Raw genomic sequence first — 17,768 nt, forward strand, 5'->3', positions numbered from 1 at the left:
ATCTCAGTAGGAGCAGGTTGGTGTATTAACCACTGAATGGTGAGCTTAATGTCTACAGACTGAGGTTCTACTTTTGGCTCCAGGAGAAAATGTATATAATTTTGCTTTGAAAAGGATAGAGATAATAGAGTTTGGAACAAGTCTGGCCTCTGCCCACCTCTCCAGCATCTACTCATGACACTTAGTTTGACCTTCTTTTAATTTCTCAGGCCCCCCAGCCTTCTTTCCGCCCGTGTCCTTTGCATATGCTATTTTCTCGGCCTAAACCCTTTCTTGCTCCTTCCCTTGATCACGTCCTACTAACTCTTCAAGTTCCCCCTTAAATATTACCTTCTCTGACTCTCCAGGCTAGGTTTTCCTGCTTTAATACGCTAAGGCAAGTATACCGAGTCTATGTACTAACTGCCCCTCACATTTCTTGGTAGTAACATTTGTCACGCTTGTAATGAAGTGTTTATGCAGTTATTTTCTTGTTGCCTTTCAAGATAGTCTTGCTCATGCTCTGTTTGCGCTGCGTGTTCAGTGCCTGGCACGTATTCTGTGCCCAACTGAGATTTCTTGAGTAAATAAAGTGGCAGTGTCCGACGGTGACACACACTGCTGGGGGTGGCAAGTCAGAGTCTGAAGGTGTCCATTGTGTTTGGCAGGTAGAGTCACTGGGTATGTTAGAAGGCATAGTTTTAGTGGAAGAGTGGGGACAGGAGTGAGATTGCAGAATATGTTACAAAGGAAAGCAAGACTACTCTCTATAAACACTGGAACACTTGCACATAATTTCTCGACTTGATAATACCTTTCCTTACGTTTTACTAACTCAGTGAACACTGTCAGAATCCTCCAAATTACAGAAAGATAAAAAATAAATCCCAACACATGGTACTATGATTTCTTTTCTCAGCGGATAATGGATAGAATGGAATATTCACTTCAGTAAAGTAATCACGGGCAGGCAGTTCAGAGCATTCTGCTCCAGAAGAGCAAAGAGTAGCCCAGATGTTCTCTTCCCCTCTGCTTATCACTGAGCCAAAAGTACAGTCATCTCTTTTTTTTTTTTCAGTACCACTGGCATCAAAAAATATGTACTCTTTCATCTCTGTGCTCAACAGAACTTGAAACAGAACCTTAAAAGACCAGCTCTTCACATAAGCATGAGGTAATTTGAAAAGCCTTATGTGGTGGAAGTGGCCTTGTGAAGACCCTAATTGTGAAGGTCTCCCAGGCTGTGTTGCGGAAGGTGCAGTGGGCAGACCCCAGGCAGTGCTGCGTGCAGTCCTGGTGTGTTCCACTTGCGACAGTAGTGACGGTGACAAATACTTGACCCTTGCGGTGAGTCACCTGTTCAAGCACTTTACATGCATTTACTCGTTTAGTCTTTGCAACAAATTCTATGAGGAAGCTGCCCTATTCCTTTTTTTCTTTTTAATCCATTAGGAAACTGATGCTCAGAGAGTAGCTTGCCCAGGAGGGCAGAACTGGTGTTTGAACTGAGGCCTTCTGGCTTCAGAATCCTTGTTCCCCAAGACTGTAATGTACCGCTGATGGTGCTGATTATACAGTCAGGACCTGGGATTGACTGCCATTCCCTGTTCTGCCTCCTTCTTCCTCCCCTTGTGCTGTTTACCTGACCCCTCTTCCCTTGGGGTGTGAGTGTCTAGAGAAGCCTCAGTGCAGACGCTTCCACCCTCCCACCCAGGCAGTTACTGTCTTGGAGTGTATCAGTTTCTCTGGACACCGTCATTGGCTCTGTATGACTCTTTTGCAGTGGGAGCTTTGTTGTGGGTTCAGTCAGTTTCTGAATGCCGGTCACAAATCCTAGTCAGCCTTCACCATGTTGATCATTTGAGAAAATATGTTCCTAGTTCTGATAACTGTTTTACATGCACACTTTTGGAAAACCTAATCTGTTTTTAAAGTTGATAACTACCTTGTGTATGCATTAAGTACTGAAGTTCCCAGTGTTCAAGAAATGCACTACACTATTAAAAAAGAATTAACAGCTTTCTCTAAAGAACAGAACTAAGCTCAGTGTGGTCTGGAATTAATCCCTGCCTAGAAGTTCCACAATCAAAAGGGAAAAATGTGGAAAAGCAAAGATAAATAAGTAAAATTGGAAAGTATGCAAAGCCGTTAGAGATGTGCCAGTGACTCAGAAGTAGATAAAACCGAGAAACTCGTCCCAGCCCCGGGTTGTGAACGTGCCGCCCCAGCACTGGGTGTCTGAAGTGTTTCCCTGACACTCAGACCTCCTGTCAGTGGTGCATGGGACAGCCTTCCTTAGTCGTTGCAAAGAAAAGAATGCCCTGGAGGGAAAACAAAACAAAATGCTATTTAATATTCAATTTAGTATTCTTTAAATTTACAAGTGTCAGTAATAATATCATAGCTGGATCAACAGTATTGTCATATTAGCACTAAAATTTTCCCATTATTTTTTTGGCGTGGTGAATTCGAAAGTATTGTTTAACCTAAAGGATTTTTAAAGGTTAGATGAAATAGCATTTATTTTGCACAGCTTGATGGATTGCCAGCAGCAGGGAAGACTTTGCAGCTCAGATGTTTTCAACACCCTTCTGATCCTCTTTTTCCACATTTCCTTCCTCATTAATTTTTCTTTCAGAGCCGTGACCATGTTACTGTATATAGAAGAGATGCCTAAGCAGTCAGGTGTTAATGGACTTCTCTGCATTTTATGTGTCTGTGTGTCTGCCTCATCATGTCTCTTAATAGCCTTGCTGATGTTTGGGGGAGGGGAAGGGGAGGTTTTGCTTAATTTTGTGATATACTTTGTATTGTACAATAAGCAGGATTATAATAAATTGCCATTTTAGAAAATCTGAATGTTATCTCATTGTATTCATTTTAATATAAAAAGAATCTTTATGGAAGAATTTACCACATCTCAGGAACAGTTATTTTTAAACATAGTACTTGGGATTGCCTTATTGCATTGTTGCTTAAGTGGTAATGCAAAGGAGAAAAGAGTAAAACCCTTTACTAATGATCTTTTTTTACAATGGATTTCCTTCTCTGAACTCCCACTTTTAGTTATTTCAATGTTAAATTTACTGTTTGTCACTAAATAATTGTGAAGTTCACAATTACAAAGCTCTTAAAATTGCTTTTCATATTTGCTACTTATGATAGAAAACCTTTTGACCTAAATATTTTATGAATACTTAAAATTTCATATTATTGACTTTAGACATGTAGAGTTTAATTTTTAGTACTGAGCTACCATATGTAAACTGATTATATTACAAAATGAAATCAATCGAGAATGGACATGTTCTACTTTGCATGAATGTCCAAAACTCAAGTACCTCTCTAGGCAATGAGGTGGCTTCCCATTAGTTCTTGGTTGGGACTGTATTCTTGTGGACTTGACAGGGGGTATTATACCAAAAGACAACTCCCATCCGCTAAGTTAAGGGTGATGTTTAGAGTAGTGTGAGTTTGTGAGAACTTGCTCTCAACCTCAAATAAATAGAGTGCTCCAGGAGCTCCATTTTTTATTTCCAATTTCTGGGCATTTGAGACTATTTTGGAAAGTGGGCAAAAGTTCTTCTTGTAAGTTGATTGAGTTGATAAGACCCTAGAGAAGTGGAATTATCCTGTAGAGTCTCAATACTACTTCCCTGCCTCCACAGAGCATCCCTAGTCTGTTATTATGAGCCTGAATAAAAACGAGATAGCTTAAGTTTTAGTTTAGATCTTCATTGGCTACTATAAGAAAAACATTTAAACTGAAACCTGATAAAGTTTTTAATAAAAATTTCAATCTGCTAAATGTACAAAATAAGAGATGTATAAAAATGTCTGAGCATGGAAGAGACTTCTTGGAGATGTGGAGCATGGTTGCTGATGAGAAGAAATAAATAGCAGATTGCATGGTGCTCAAAGTCAAATAGTAAATCAGAAGACATAATACCTGGTTAACAACAGTAATGGGGATATAATTATACACACACACACACACACACACACACACACACACATATATATATATCAGTATCTGTATTGGGATTTCTGAATTTCAAAATAAAGAGAAAATTCAAGTATCTAGTCAGAATATAACATGTTAACTTCAAGTGGAAGACAGACAGACCCAAGGACTCTGTACCCAGCTAATAGTATTACTTAAGTGGTTAAAGGGTGCATGTTGGCAGACATACTATTGGTCTATGAATCCTTTCAGAAAAACATTAAGAAAATATTGAAGGCAGTGGCAAAATCTAGGGTGAAAAACCCACACAATATTATAGAAAAGAAACAATGGCTTGTATGCAACCAGTGGAACTTGAATCTGAATAATTGTTAGTTAATAGGTTGTGACGCTAAGTGCATTCATTGCACAGGAAACACTGTGGAACATAACCAGTTTTTATTTTCTTAATAACACTGGAGTGCTTTTCAAAACTCAGATACATTATTCCTTTCTATAGCTCTGAGTTCATATGCATTTCTGATTAATTGATTGAAAAATCTCCTCTGTCAAGGCCTGGGACCAAAGGGAGGAAAGATAGTGACAAACTGGGTATATTTAAAAGTGGGCGAGGAAATGATACAACTGTGATAGACTGTCAGTTCTAGGCAAGAATACCAGAAACAATCTGATTTTCAGAAGTAATCATAAAAATAGATGGCATTTAATGAGTGTTGCAGGTCTTATTTTAAGTATTTTGTTATCTCATTTTACACTACATATTTTCAGGGATATTAATGGACAGGCCAATCTTATATATCTGCAGAGGTATAAAGAACATGCATATAAGGTACAAGACATAGATACCTTAATTTTAAAGTTTTTTTTTTTTTTGTAGTATTTCCCCTTTGCTCTTTTTAAAAATTAAAAAAATTTTTTAAATTGAAGAATAATTGTTTACAGAATTGTATTGGTTTCTGCCAAACATCAACTTGAATCAGCCATAGTTGAAAAGTCTAGCGAGTAATCATAATAAAGAATTGAAGGGAGCGGCTGTAGGTACTGATGTAAAGAGAAAGTCCTATGCTGGCTGGTGAGAGCTCTCCTCCTTTCTATAAGAAAGTTTAAGCGCAAACGACGCCAATACTTTACCTTTTTTACTGTGGCAGCGTAGTCGGCTTGGTTTATATCTGACGATAGAGAAGAGTAAAATTTTTATGGAGGAGCCAGAACCTGAGTTTCCTGCTTTAGGAAAGGAGAATACATAGTTAATTTTCATGATCCCTATCAAAAGAACAATGAACTTTTGAACAAGTTAGTGAGCAAATGGAGTACAGAGCAAGGCTAATTGAATCTGCAACAGGGAGAATTTCTGGAGATAGTAGGTTTCTATGATTTCATAAGATGGGTGTTTTGGGACAATGAGAACATAAAAATAGTAAATTCAGGAGTGGAAACTCAATCGAAAAAGACCCTGAATTGTGTTTTAATCATGGAGTCAGTTGCTTTTTATACTTTTTTTGCTTTTGTTTTCCGTCCGTACAAAGAATCCTATACAACAGAAATATATTTCCAGGTGGTATTGTATTACAGAGTTCAGTAACTTAGATTGAATTTACTTTTGCTTTTGCTATCTGAGTGGATTAGGAAAATTCCTTTCAGGCAACCAGGGACCAGATGATCAGACAGACATCATATCATTTTCTTTGCTATGAAAATTATAATTCAACCTTGGGAAAATTTTCTAATGTTGTATTTTCTGTAAATAATACAAAGAGTAAAAATAAGTAAAATCATTACTCTGTTTCTCTCCCTTCATATTCTGAATAATAAACAACTAATTTTTGGCAAATACATATTAATTTAATTTTAGGGATGTTATTTTTTAGTTTATTTTGATCAAAGATGTAAAAAGATCCATTATTTTATGCTCAAAGGTGTGCTAGCCAAGATAGCTTGCTATAGATATCTGGTATCTTTTTGTAAATAACTATGTTTAGAAAAGTCTTTTCTCTGAAATCATCTCCTTAAATACTTAAACCTAGTTAGATCACCCTCAAGTATAGGGATTTGTGAACCATGTAGGATATTTTAGGAATTCTTTCATACCGAAGCAAACAGGAGGCTTTAGTATTATTGTGGAAAGGAAAAAAATGGGAGATTTTGAGGTAGCTGTTTCATTTATGCATCAAAATTTATTTTTTCTTTTTGCTAATAGTCTGATAAGCAATTTTGTTTACCTAAGAATTTCTCTTCATAATTAATCAAACCCAAAATATTTAAGATAAATAGCAAAATATTTTTCATTATTTGAAATGGCTATGGCTGATTAAAACTATTTCTAGCAAAATTGACTATATGTTAATTAAGTCCCATCACTTCATGGGAAATAGATGGGGAAACAGTGGAAACAGTGTCAGACTATTTTTTGGGCTCCAGAATCACTGCAGATGGTGATTGCAGCCATGAAATTAAAAGACGCTTACTCCTTGGAAGGAAAGTTATGACCAACCTAGATAACATATTCAAAAGCAGAGACATTACTTGCCAACAAAGGTCCATCTAGTCAAGGCTATGGTTTTTCCAGTAGGCATGTATGGATATGAGAGTTGGACTGTGAAGAAAGCTGAGCACCGAAGAATTGATGGTTTGAACTGTGGTGTTGGAGAAGACCCTTGAGAGTCCCAGTCCATCCTAAAGGAGATCAGTCCTGGGTGTTCATTGGAAGGACTGATGCTGAGGCTGAAACTCCAGTACTTTGGCCACCTCATGTGAACAGTTGACTCATTGGATAAGACTCTGATGCTGGGAGGAATTGGGGGCAGGAGGAGAAGGGGACGACAGAGGATGAGATGGCTGGATGGCATCACCAACTCGATGGATGTGAGTCTGAGTGAACTCCAGGAGTTGGTGATGGACAGAGAGGCCTGGCGTGCTGCAATTCATGGGGTCACAAAGAGTCGGACACGACTGAGCAACTGAACTGAACTGAACTGAATGAATATTACATCCTCAATATGGAAAAAATATCAAAACCTTGAGGTCTTTGATTTTCCACTTGTCAGACGTAAAATTGTCAGCTTTTTTTGCAAGTGGTAGAAGAGCTGTAGGAACTACTGAACTAAAACATACCTTTTCTTTCTATGCATAAGCTGCTGCTGCTGAGTGATCTCGGGGAGGCAGGCCAGTGTTATTGTCCAGTGGCATTGACTTACACTTTTACAGAGAGCAAATTTATGGCCCTTATCTGGTGAAGACTTTATGAATGACTGGTATAAATCAAGCACTGAATGACTATTTTTCCCTTTGAGCATAAATCTATGATTTGGAGACTGATTTCTGAGTAACTTTTTTTGTAACCCATTTAAATGACCATTTTCAACCACTTTTCTATATTTTGGCATAAAACGAATAACTAAAATATAACTTAATACCAGTGATAGATTTATTTTTCTTCTGTTAAGGAGCTCCTGGAATTCACCTGGAACTCTTATACAACTCAGTAAATGACCTCAATTAATAGAGTGGTGGGAATCCAATGCCTGGGATTGACTGAAGCAACTATGTATGTCCACCTTTTAGGTGGGAGGGGGAAAATGAAGTATGTATTTATTTTTAAAGGTACAAATGATGAAATGTGCCATTCATTGAGGAAAACAAGTAGATAGGAAAAGCCCGTCATTTCTAGGACATTTGCAGAGTAAATAACTTCTGTCACAAGTCCTAGAAAAGTGAAAAAGTATTAGCCCACGATCTTCTGAACACTTTCCCAAGAGACTTTCCTTCAGGAGGATGTCTCTAAAAAGAAGATGGAAGATATGCAAGCTCACTTGGAAGGAAAAGCTAGAAATAGGTGACTTTAAAAATAGTTTCATGAACACTGTCCTTCTCCTCAGAAAAATTTTGATCTATAGATGGCATCCTATAGGTAGAGGGGTTACATGAAATTGTCTTTTATTCTCAAATGGTCCTTTCTTTGTCTTCCTCTTGTTACATGTAGTTGTATGACTTAAACAGTTAATAACATGGAAAAAATAGTTGGTCAGGAGATAAGCAGTTGATCTTGGCTGTTTTAAAGGGACAGCAAGAGAGGGCTGTAAGTGAAGTGATGCAGCCCCTGGTGGAAAGAGGATGACCCCTTGGATGAGCAGGTTGAGGATGTGTTTGTTAGGAGGGTTGATTGAATCATTGTATAGAAGTAAAGCCCTTAGGACAGTCCTTGGCACGTGGCATTCAATCAATAGCAGCAACTGTTACCATGCAAAGCAAGGGCTGCCTGTACATTTTAATAATTTTGCAAGCAAAGAAACCAAATTTTGGAAAGATTAGGTAATTGTCTGAGGCCACATAGGTAAGAAGTGTCAGAAACCCATTAACAAAACGTTTTAATGTCTCCGGACATTAGTGTTGTAAGAACTCACAACCTGTCTGTTGATGCTTCTGTCTGAATACCCATGGAGCTCGAATTACTAGTGGATTGTTTTCAAAAACTCATCCGCCTATCTAATCATGTCTGTAGCCCTCTAGGGGACTCTCTGCTTAGCTGGGCTGACCATGTAATATTGCCAGGGCTTGCCTGAAAAATGAATTATTATACAATGATTGCACAAAGCTTCTGGAAGCTAGTGACACACTTGGCCTTCCAAGATTGTTTCTTGGAATGAATCAAAACTCCTTAGTCTTAGAATGAAGGTGGAACCACCCTGGAACAAATGAAAAATCCCAGAGAAGGAAAAGAACATCCCACTAATTGAGTGGGGAGAAGTGGGCTAACTCACTGCTTAGCAGTGAAGATGCCTGGTTACGCTGGGAGATGAGCAGGGTGGGAAGGGATGTTGAGTGACCCTGCCTTTAGTTTCCAGGATTCAGTGTAGTCTGTGCTCCATTCATTGGGCAGCTGATAGTTGGAGTCCACACTGAGTAGTTAAATCTGGGCGAGTCTGATTCTAATTTACAATCCAGCTTCCAAAATGGAGGAGATCCTATTCAGAATATCTTAAATTATTCAGGGTAGAGGAGAATTGTGATATGGAGATGGACTGTAGGATTAATACTAGGCCTGGAAAGATGAAGACCAAAAAAAAATTGATTAAAGAAAAAATCTGACATTATTTAGTGCCTCTAAGATGCCAGGCCTTGTGCATGACTTTTACTTATTAATTATGTAGTTCTCATAAAAATCTTGTTAGGAGGCATTGCAGAGACAAGTAAGCTGAGACTCAAAAAAGTCAAGTAACTTAACTACTAGGGCTGCTGCTGCTGCGGCTGCTACGTCACTTCAGTCGTGTCCGACTCTGTGCGACCCCATAGACGGCAGCCCACCAGGCCCTGCTGTCCCTGGGATTCTCCAGGCAAGAACACTGGAGTGGGTTGCCATTTCCTTCTCCAATGCATGAAAGTGAAAAGTGAAAGTGAAGTCGCTCAGTCGTGTCCAACTGTAGTGACCCCATGGACTGCAGCCTTCCAGGCTCCTCCGTCCATGGGATTTTCTAGGCAAGAGTACTGGAGTGGGGTGCCATTGCCTTCTCCGAACTATTAGGGCTAGTAAGTGGTAAAGCTGAGATTTTCTTTTTAAACCCAGACCCATTTTAATATATCACATAGCTCTTAAATGAAAGATACCAGAGTAAAACATTAAAAGTAAGACATTTTGGGAGTGCATGTCTCATCTTCGATCTTGAACATTTTTGATCTTGTTGCAGGAACCCCAGAATTTATGTTTCTCTGGAAATAATGTTTGCACTTGTGATTTATTACCTGGGCCATACTGCAGAAACCTATTTTATGTGTTTATGGCTGTCTTTCTGTGTCTTGATATGTATATTGATTTCTTTATATATAGCTTTCTGTACTGTTGATCAATAAAATCCATATAATTATTATATAAGGGCTTCCCTGGTTGCTCAGTGGTATAGAATCTGCCTGCCAATGCAGGAGACCAGAGTTTGATCCCTGGGTCAAGAAGATCCCCTGGAGAAGGAAATGGCAACCCACTCCAGTGTTCTTGGCTGGCAAACCCCATGGACAGAAGAGCCTGATGGGTACAGTCTCCATGGGATCACAAAAGAGCCAGACATGACTTAGTGACTAAACACCAACAATTATTATATAAAATAATACATTTTGGGGTATATCTTAGGGGCCCTCGGGGCTCTGCTCCTCACCTGGAGGGCTGCCCTTCCTGGGAGCAGCACTGTGCAGGAACACGAGCACCAGTGGGTAAGTTGTCAGGGAGTTCCTCTGTGCCGGGTGGCAGCTGTCTCCATCTCTGTGTTCTCGAGAGAAGCGGCATGGCCAGTGCGTCACTTCTCGGGAATTCTAAATTTGAGAATAAACAGCACTTCCCTGATACATTCTTATGTGCCATTTTTCTTTCCATGTGAGCATTCTTAATGAATCGTTTCTGTGTATTGGAAGTGTGTCTTCATTAGTAATTAAATTCTTTTCATAGCAAGTAACAAAAACAGACTCTAGTCTACTAAAAAAAAACACTTGTTCTTTTTTTTTTTTAGGAATTTATACTAAAATGAGTATTTATTTTTAAAAACCAAATGATATAAATATAAGACATGCAATACTGGGTCAACCCAATGGTCTAACTAGCCTGTGGTTTCAAAGTCTCGTAGTATTGCATTAATGTTGGCCTCTGAAGTTTTGGGATTCCTTTCAAACTCTCTGGTGTCCTTTATTATTCAAATCTGGATTTACCATTCATAGATTCATATAAATATTTCCTGAACTTACTCATATCTTTAGGTTATATCAATTATGGAAATAATGAGTTCCCCAACAGCAAGGATTCTACACCCCATACATCATGAGACTATAAGCAGGGGTTCTACTACAGAGGAAGGAAGAAATGGGGTGAAAAATTCAACCTATTTTGGTTGTCCTCTTGGATACAACTGTTCACATCTCACTCACATGAAAAACTTATTCACTCCCATCCAATGACCACCCTCTCCCCTAAGCCTCACCTAATTATGGTATTTGTCAAAAGTCCAGGATCCTATGATTTGCATCAGTCCAGACTCCGCTACTCTCAACCCAGAGACCTATACACTGAATAGAAAATTATCTGTCTTCCACATACCTAATACGGCCCCTACCTCTTGGCATTCATGGCCTTGAGCTATCCTCTTCCTTTTAGTAACCTGCTTCTAACCAACAGAATATGGCAATGGTAAGGGGATGCCACATTTGTGACGAGGTCACATAAAATAGTGACTTTCATCTTGCCAGCAGTGTCTTTCTCTTTTTTTTTTTTTTGGTTTTATTTTATTTTTTTTTAATTTGATTTTATTTTTAAACTTTACAATATTGTATTAGTTTTGCCAAATATCGAAATGAATCCGCCACAGGTACACCCGTGTTCCCCATCCTGAACCCTCCTCCCTCCTCCCTCCCCTACCCTCCCTCTGGGTCGTCCCAGTGCACCAGCCCCAAGCATCCAGTACCGTGCATCGAACCTGGACTGGCAACTCGTTCCATACATGATATTATACATGTTTCAATGCTATTCTCCCAAATCTCCCCACCCTCTCCCTCTCCTACAGAGTCCATAAGACTGATTATACATCGGTGTCTCTTTTGCTGTCTTGTACACAGGGTTATTGTTACCATCTTTCTAAATTCCATATGTATGTGTTAGTATACTGTATTGGAAAAACACTTGTTCTAAAGCCTCAGTGGTATTTTCAGGTTGGGACTCGCAGAGTCCAGACTGGGCACTGGACTCTGTTAGACAGCGAGGAGCTTCTCTCCTTGTCTGACTCTTCTCTAGCTCATCTCTGTCTCTGCCTTTGCCCCTCTGGCTTTAAGGTCACTTGAAACAGCCTTTTCTTTGCTTGTTGACTTCCTTCTCTCTCTGTTCACTGGTTTGCCTTCAGCCTCTGAGCACAGAGTCCTATGTGGCTGCCTCCCTGCTCATGATTTTTTATCTCCTCAGTTTCTAGTGAGCAGATTCTAACCAGAATCTCTGAGACGTGACTCCAGAATCCCAGAGACAGAATGACCTGATGATTGGCCCACCCTAAGGTAGATACCACCACTGGTTAGGTATCCATATGATGTCCATGGTCTGGGGGGCAAGTCCTGCCCTCCCCAAGTGCTGCTGGAAGTCGGTCTTCTGCTGGAACAGGAGCAGGGGGAGACTGGGAGGTGCCTGATAGTGGTGTGTTACTCACTAATTGGATTTGGCTTCTTTGCTTCTGGCTTTCTTGTATTTTACTCCTTTTAAACTAAGGAAGCAGTTATCACCACTCATTGTGTATTTTCAAATTAAAATTCACTTCCGAAGTATTCCCAGTAATAAAGGGCTCCCAGAGAACTGTGGTACAAGGAGGACCAGGAGCAGACTTACTCTGAAAACTGCAGAAGGTATTTTAAAGCAAACGCATCTCTCTTACTCACCAGGACCCCAATAGACTGCTGATTGTTTAGCTGCGTGATCTGAAGACACACGCGCTGGTTTGGCCTATGGGTTAGACTGTGCCTTTGGTCACATTCCTTGCTGCCTCACTGTGATGAGAAGTACCAAGGGTGAACGCCAATTGTCCTTACAAAGGCAGTCCATGAAGTGGTGAATGGAAGAATCAAACTTTTATGGTAATCTTTTATTGTAATCTATTTTCAGTTCTGTCAGAGAAGCAGCATGGCCCAGTGGACTAAGGAGAGGACAGGGAATTTGGAGCTCTGAGAGAGAATCTGTTTTGCAACTGACTAGCTTTGTGACCTTGATAAAAGCACATTAACCTTCGTCTACTTCCTCATGTGTAAAATGGGATCTACCTGATGGAATGATCAGAATATAGGTACATTCTGACTTAAGCAAACTAAATAATAAGAGAGATTTTATATGAATTGGGAGTGGGTATCAGAAGACTGTGGTTTGTAAGAAGATTCCTCCTAGAATTCATTTAAAATCCAACCTCTTCTCAGGCTTTTAAACTGTAGTTAATTGACAAAAGTTAAATTTATATATACAAGTTTAAAAAAATACACTTATTGGATACTGTGAGAAAAAAATTCGGTAGAATTATGATTTGATAACTCAGTAAATCCATGTGAAATACTAAAAAACAATGTTTTGCAGGCAGCAGTAAACAAAGACTATTTTGAGACCTTAGATTTCAGGGTGAATTTTTTCAGTATGAGAATGCCAGTAATGCCATTTCTGCCATATTTTTCTAACTTGTTGACATGGGCATCGTCATATTGGTCTTGGCGTCATGACACCGGTGCTGAGTCGACATTCACACTGGCAGCTTGTCATCCTGCTCCAGTCAGGAATGGCCTGTAGGCAGTTTCAGTTTATCTGCTGCTACTGGAATTTTGATGTAGCAGTGTTGAAGGTTCGATTTGTACTATGGCAGTCTTATGCCTACTTGTGAATTTATTCTCCAGAGGGCAAAGGACCCTAAAAGCTCACATATAAACAAACTCAAAGGATTAAAATAGGAGGAAGAAATAAATAGCAGTTTGTTATATATTTATATTGAATTTTGCATAGCAGTCTTAGTTATTTAAAAGTACATTTTGCCGGTTTTCACATAGAGAAACTCCTCAAGTCCAGAGACTGGGTGGCTAGAGATACAGCATCCAGATCTTATTAAGAACCCAGGTTTCCTAACTTCCCAGTCCAGACTGCTGTCTGAACTGTTGCAGAAGGGTGCTGGTGGACTGGGTTCTGAAACCAACCGATATGTGCTTTTGGGTTGTGTTTGAAGGAGATATTCCACTCCCTCCGTAGTGTAACCAAAGTTGCTTATAACTCCCCAATAAAATTGTTTTTCTCCATCTGAAAGAGACTCTCCCAAACCAGTCTGAGGATGAATGCTGCTCTGCCATCTTTTCCAGAAAGGGCTTTGTGGCTGAGCCTCATTGTTGCATGGGTTCACAGCGTGTTATTGCTAACTTGTAAATATTCATTTACAGGAAAGAGTGACTAAAATCTTGGCATTCTTTTATACTGCTGAGAAAAAGCTAGGTTTTCTGTTTCTTTTAGAGGAAGGTTTTCCCAAAGTTTCGTCTTGGTTGCAAAACATACCCCCAGAGATTCCAATCAACATAACTCATGCTGACCAGCTGACTCCAAGTATGACAGCGCAGTGTTCAGCAAGTCCAAATGAAACCGGGTGGAGGCCAGAGAATGTGTCTGCTTTTGCCTGAATTATCTGGTTCTCTAACTTTGGTTCTTGATTTCAGCTGGCCTCAAATGAATATTAACCCAGAGACAAATTTTGTAGCCTTTCATGATACTACAAACATTCTGCCATTGCAGTTACTGGTTTATAGTTGGTTGCAATGCTTGATTTAGTGCAGCACTTGAAATGCTTGGTTTAGTCATTTTGATATGTGGGAGGAAGATTTAGTTGGATTAGATTTCTGTTATTTCTTTTCTCTTGAGAAAGATAAGGCAGGTTCTCAGATTATTGTATTTGATTAATAAACTCCCCTCTCCCAGGTATCCCAACACCATCTCTGTCTCTGTTACTATCTCTGTCTTCAGTTTTATCTCCATCTCTTCTTTTTCTCTCTTCTTCCCTATTTCTTCTCCCTTTAGGTGTATATTAAACAGGAAAAAAGTTCCAGCACAATGACTGAGCGAATTGCAACATTAAAGACTGCTTGGCCAAGAACCTATTAATCTTTGTATGAAAGCCTTTAGGGACCAACATCAAATACAAACATGTTAGAAATCTTTTTGCTGTTCTAGCTCAACTGACCCAGAAAAAATTTAAGAGCAATAGTCACTGCGTAGCAGAAAAAAGATACAATTGTAAATTTGAAAAGCTCTCATCTTTAACGTGGCTCTTATGTATCACAAGCTTGACAACCTTATAGATTCCATGCATGCTGCAGCTGACTTCCAAAAAATCTGTTTTAAACACAATTTTGCATCGAAGTTTTCTGTGTATTTAGTGATTTACTTTCCCTTTTTCACTTTCATGCATGGGAGAAGGAAATGGCAACCCACACCAGTATTCTTGCCTGGAGAATCCCAGGGACAGGGGAGCCTGGTGGGCTGCCATCTATGGGGTCTCACAGAGTCGGACACGACGGAAGCGACTTAGCAGCAGCAGCAGTGATTTATTAATAATTTTAATTTTTGTTAAATAGCTTACTTTGCATGTAAATACTACAATGTATTAAGGAAGTGTTGAGAATTGTTACCCCACATAAGTGTCAGTTTAAAGCAATGCTCTTTTTAAGCAGTCAACTGAAGAAAGGAATGATAACAGAAAAGAGGCAAAAAGCATAGATGTGGGTCCATCTGACAGCCTGTTTTTGCTGATAACTTTGGCCTGTTTTGTGGTGGATTTGTTTTCATTTCTTTGAAGACTTAGACTTAGAGATCATGCCTGGAGTGCTGCTCACCTTACCTGGGGAGAGCCAGCGTGATGGAGAGAAGACTAGGAGGTCTTGTTTCCAAAGGCTGTTTTAATGAAGAGTGTGTTAATTTGATTTTTCTTTCATCAGGATCTGTAAGAGAGTTTGTACTTTGTTCCCTTTGATTTTAGTGTGTGAAGTGGAGTTTTTACTCAAGTCCTCTCTTGAGTAAAAGTTTTGTTGAGAATGAGTGTTCTAGCCATGCCCCCTCGCACTTTCCTTGAGGAAGTTTGCTTCGCCACAAGAGATGCCCGGTTCTCTTGGAGAGCATGGTGTGCTGTAGCTGGAGCTGCCAGGTATGGAAGATCACGTTTCCCCATTTTAACTCGCACAACAACTAAAGTACTTCCATTTCATAGATACTCATTAGCTCATCCTAGGTCAGTTTTCCAGCTAAGTGACCAAGCTGGGAGTCTATCCTGAGTCAGCTGACCCAACACAGATGGTCCTAATTGCTTCCCTAGATTGCTTCCCCATGAGGTGCGGCTTGCTACCATCACCAACCCTAACTGCCTGCCTTGGGGGCTCTGCGTTGCGACCCCTGGTGGGCAGTCGTGCTGGCAGCAGAGTGGGTTGGAATCAAGCATATTTTGCTTCCATGTTGACCCCCAGTAAACTCAGACACAGGTCAGAATTGACCCACTTCATAGCACTGTTTATGTTTTCTTGTTTCATAGGTGATTTTCCTGGAGGAAAGATGGGCTAAAATTCTAGAGCAATTTTTGAAGACTTTCTCTAATTGTTAAGTTTCTATCTGGATCCCACTAATAAGAAATGAAGTTGTATCACAAAGAATAAACTTCCAAATTACATAATTCTTATTCTGATCAGTTAATTGCCATCTATTTGGCTTCACAAAAAATAACGATTTCTAACTTATAGTTTAGTTTTGTGATTCTTAATAATACAAAGAGACTTTTGTTAAAATATTACTGATATAAATATTTTCTTTTTCTCACTATTTTATGGAAGACAATGACTGGCAGAAAAGCAAACTGTGTAATTTCCAGACCCACATGTTTTGACATGTGACTTACTTAAGGGGGCTGCTGTTCAAAGAGGGAAGTGAAGGTAATTGATCTCTATGCTATTTTACTACCCCAACTCTTGATTGTCTTCTGTGGGGGTCTTCTGACTTTACTCTGTTTGTTCCCTCCCCTCCCTTAACCTCCCTTCTGTCTGTGGTCACTGTCTGGGGACCTCATCCTTTCTCATGGATTTATGGTGATTACTCCCACACTTAGATTACTAGGCTCTCTCCTCTATATTTGCTTGTTAGCCACAAGATTGTATAATGAAACTGATGCAGATTTCTCTCCACTAGAAATATTAAAAAAGGCAGGACTGGTGCTCTTGACTAAATGTTAACTTTGGAAATTAGGCCTAAATTATGTTTTAGGTTGTAAATGAGTGTAGCATGATGTGGCTTGCATCCTAAAGTTATTTTAAAGAGTTAGTTCCATAATGGTTCCAAACAATTACATCATTTTATTTTCTATATAATATGGATTTTAATTGTGACACTAATGAGTATGAGCATACTTTGCATTCACTCACATAAAGCAATTTGATGAGTTAAAGTGAGGTGACATTTGATGGATTCAGTGGGACTTTAGATCAATTTGCATTTCAGTGGTATTTTATGGCTGACTTCAGAAAACTTATTTTAAATAGGATTTCTTGGTAAGTTAAAGAGTTTAGGGGGATGATTATAAAATAATTGATTAAAAAATGTGCAGTGTTAGTTTTCATTGAACTTAAGCTTGTATGAGTTAAATTTAAAACCTAATTCAATATTTTTTAGGTTTTATATTTTCCTGAACCTCTTTTGAAGTATTAATTTTGTCATGCTTGTCACTCTAATCTAATGATGATTTGATGTTTGCAAACTGAATACATTTGTATGCAAGGAGTTCTGCTGTGTTTTTAATCAATGAAGATTAAAATTTGGCAACTATAATAAAAATTGAAAAATTTTAAATAGAAAATGAAAATAATGATTATACTTTAGAAACTACTTTTATTAATGTTCTTGTCTATGAATCATGTAATATCTTTCTCATCTTTCTATTTTGTAACATTTAGAAGGTGATTGAACCTTAAAAGAAGTAATTACTACTAAATTGTGAAGAGTGTGTTAATTAGAACAGAATATTTAAATTAGAACAGAATCCTTGTGCTCACATTCTTCCGCATTTCCCTGAAACATTTGATCTAGAGTTGCAAATGAAAACCAGAAGAATGCTGGACTACTTTAAAAACTCATCTGCCCTCCCCAGGAACTTGCACAGACAATAGAATGTTCTCTAATGAAAGTATATCTTTACTTCTTTATTACTTATTGATAAAAAATGTAGGGCTTAAAATACCTAATAGATCAGTCACATGAAAAGTAAGATTCATGGGTTAGATATCCAGAGGGCAGCAGTTACTGTTCATAGTCCAGGAGAGCCCG

The 17,768-nt window shown here is 38.9% G+C and overlaps 1 protein-coding gene across 1 annotated transcript in view; it reads left to right on the top strand.

The window, feature by feature from the left end:
* The window catches only part of SDK1 (sidekick cell adhesion molecule 1), a 744,026-nt gene that overhangs the window by 107,609 nt on the left and 618,649 nt on the right, over positions 1-17,768 (top strand). The window lies entirely within an intron of this gene.

The sequence above is a fragment of the Bos indicus x Bos taurus genome, chromosome 25, assembly GCF_003369695.1.
Source record: "Bos indicus x Bos taurus breed Angus x Brahman F1 hybrid chromosome 25, Bos_hybrid_MaternalHap_v2.0, whole genome shotgun sequence".
Taxonomy (NCBI): domain Eukaryota; kingdom Metazoa; phylum Chordata; class Mammalia; order Artiodactyla; family Bovidae; genus Bos; species Bos indicus x Bos taurus.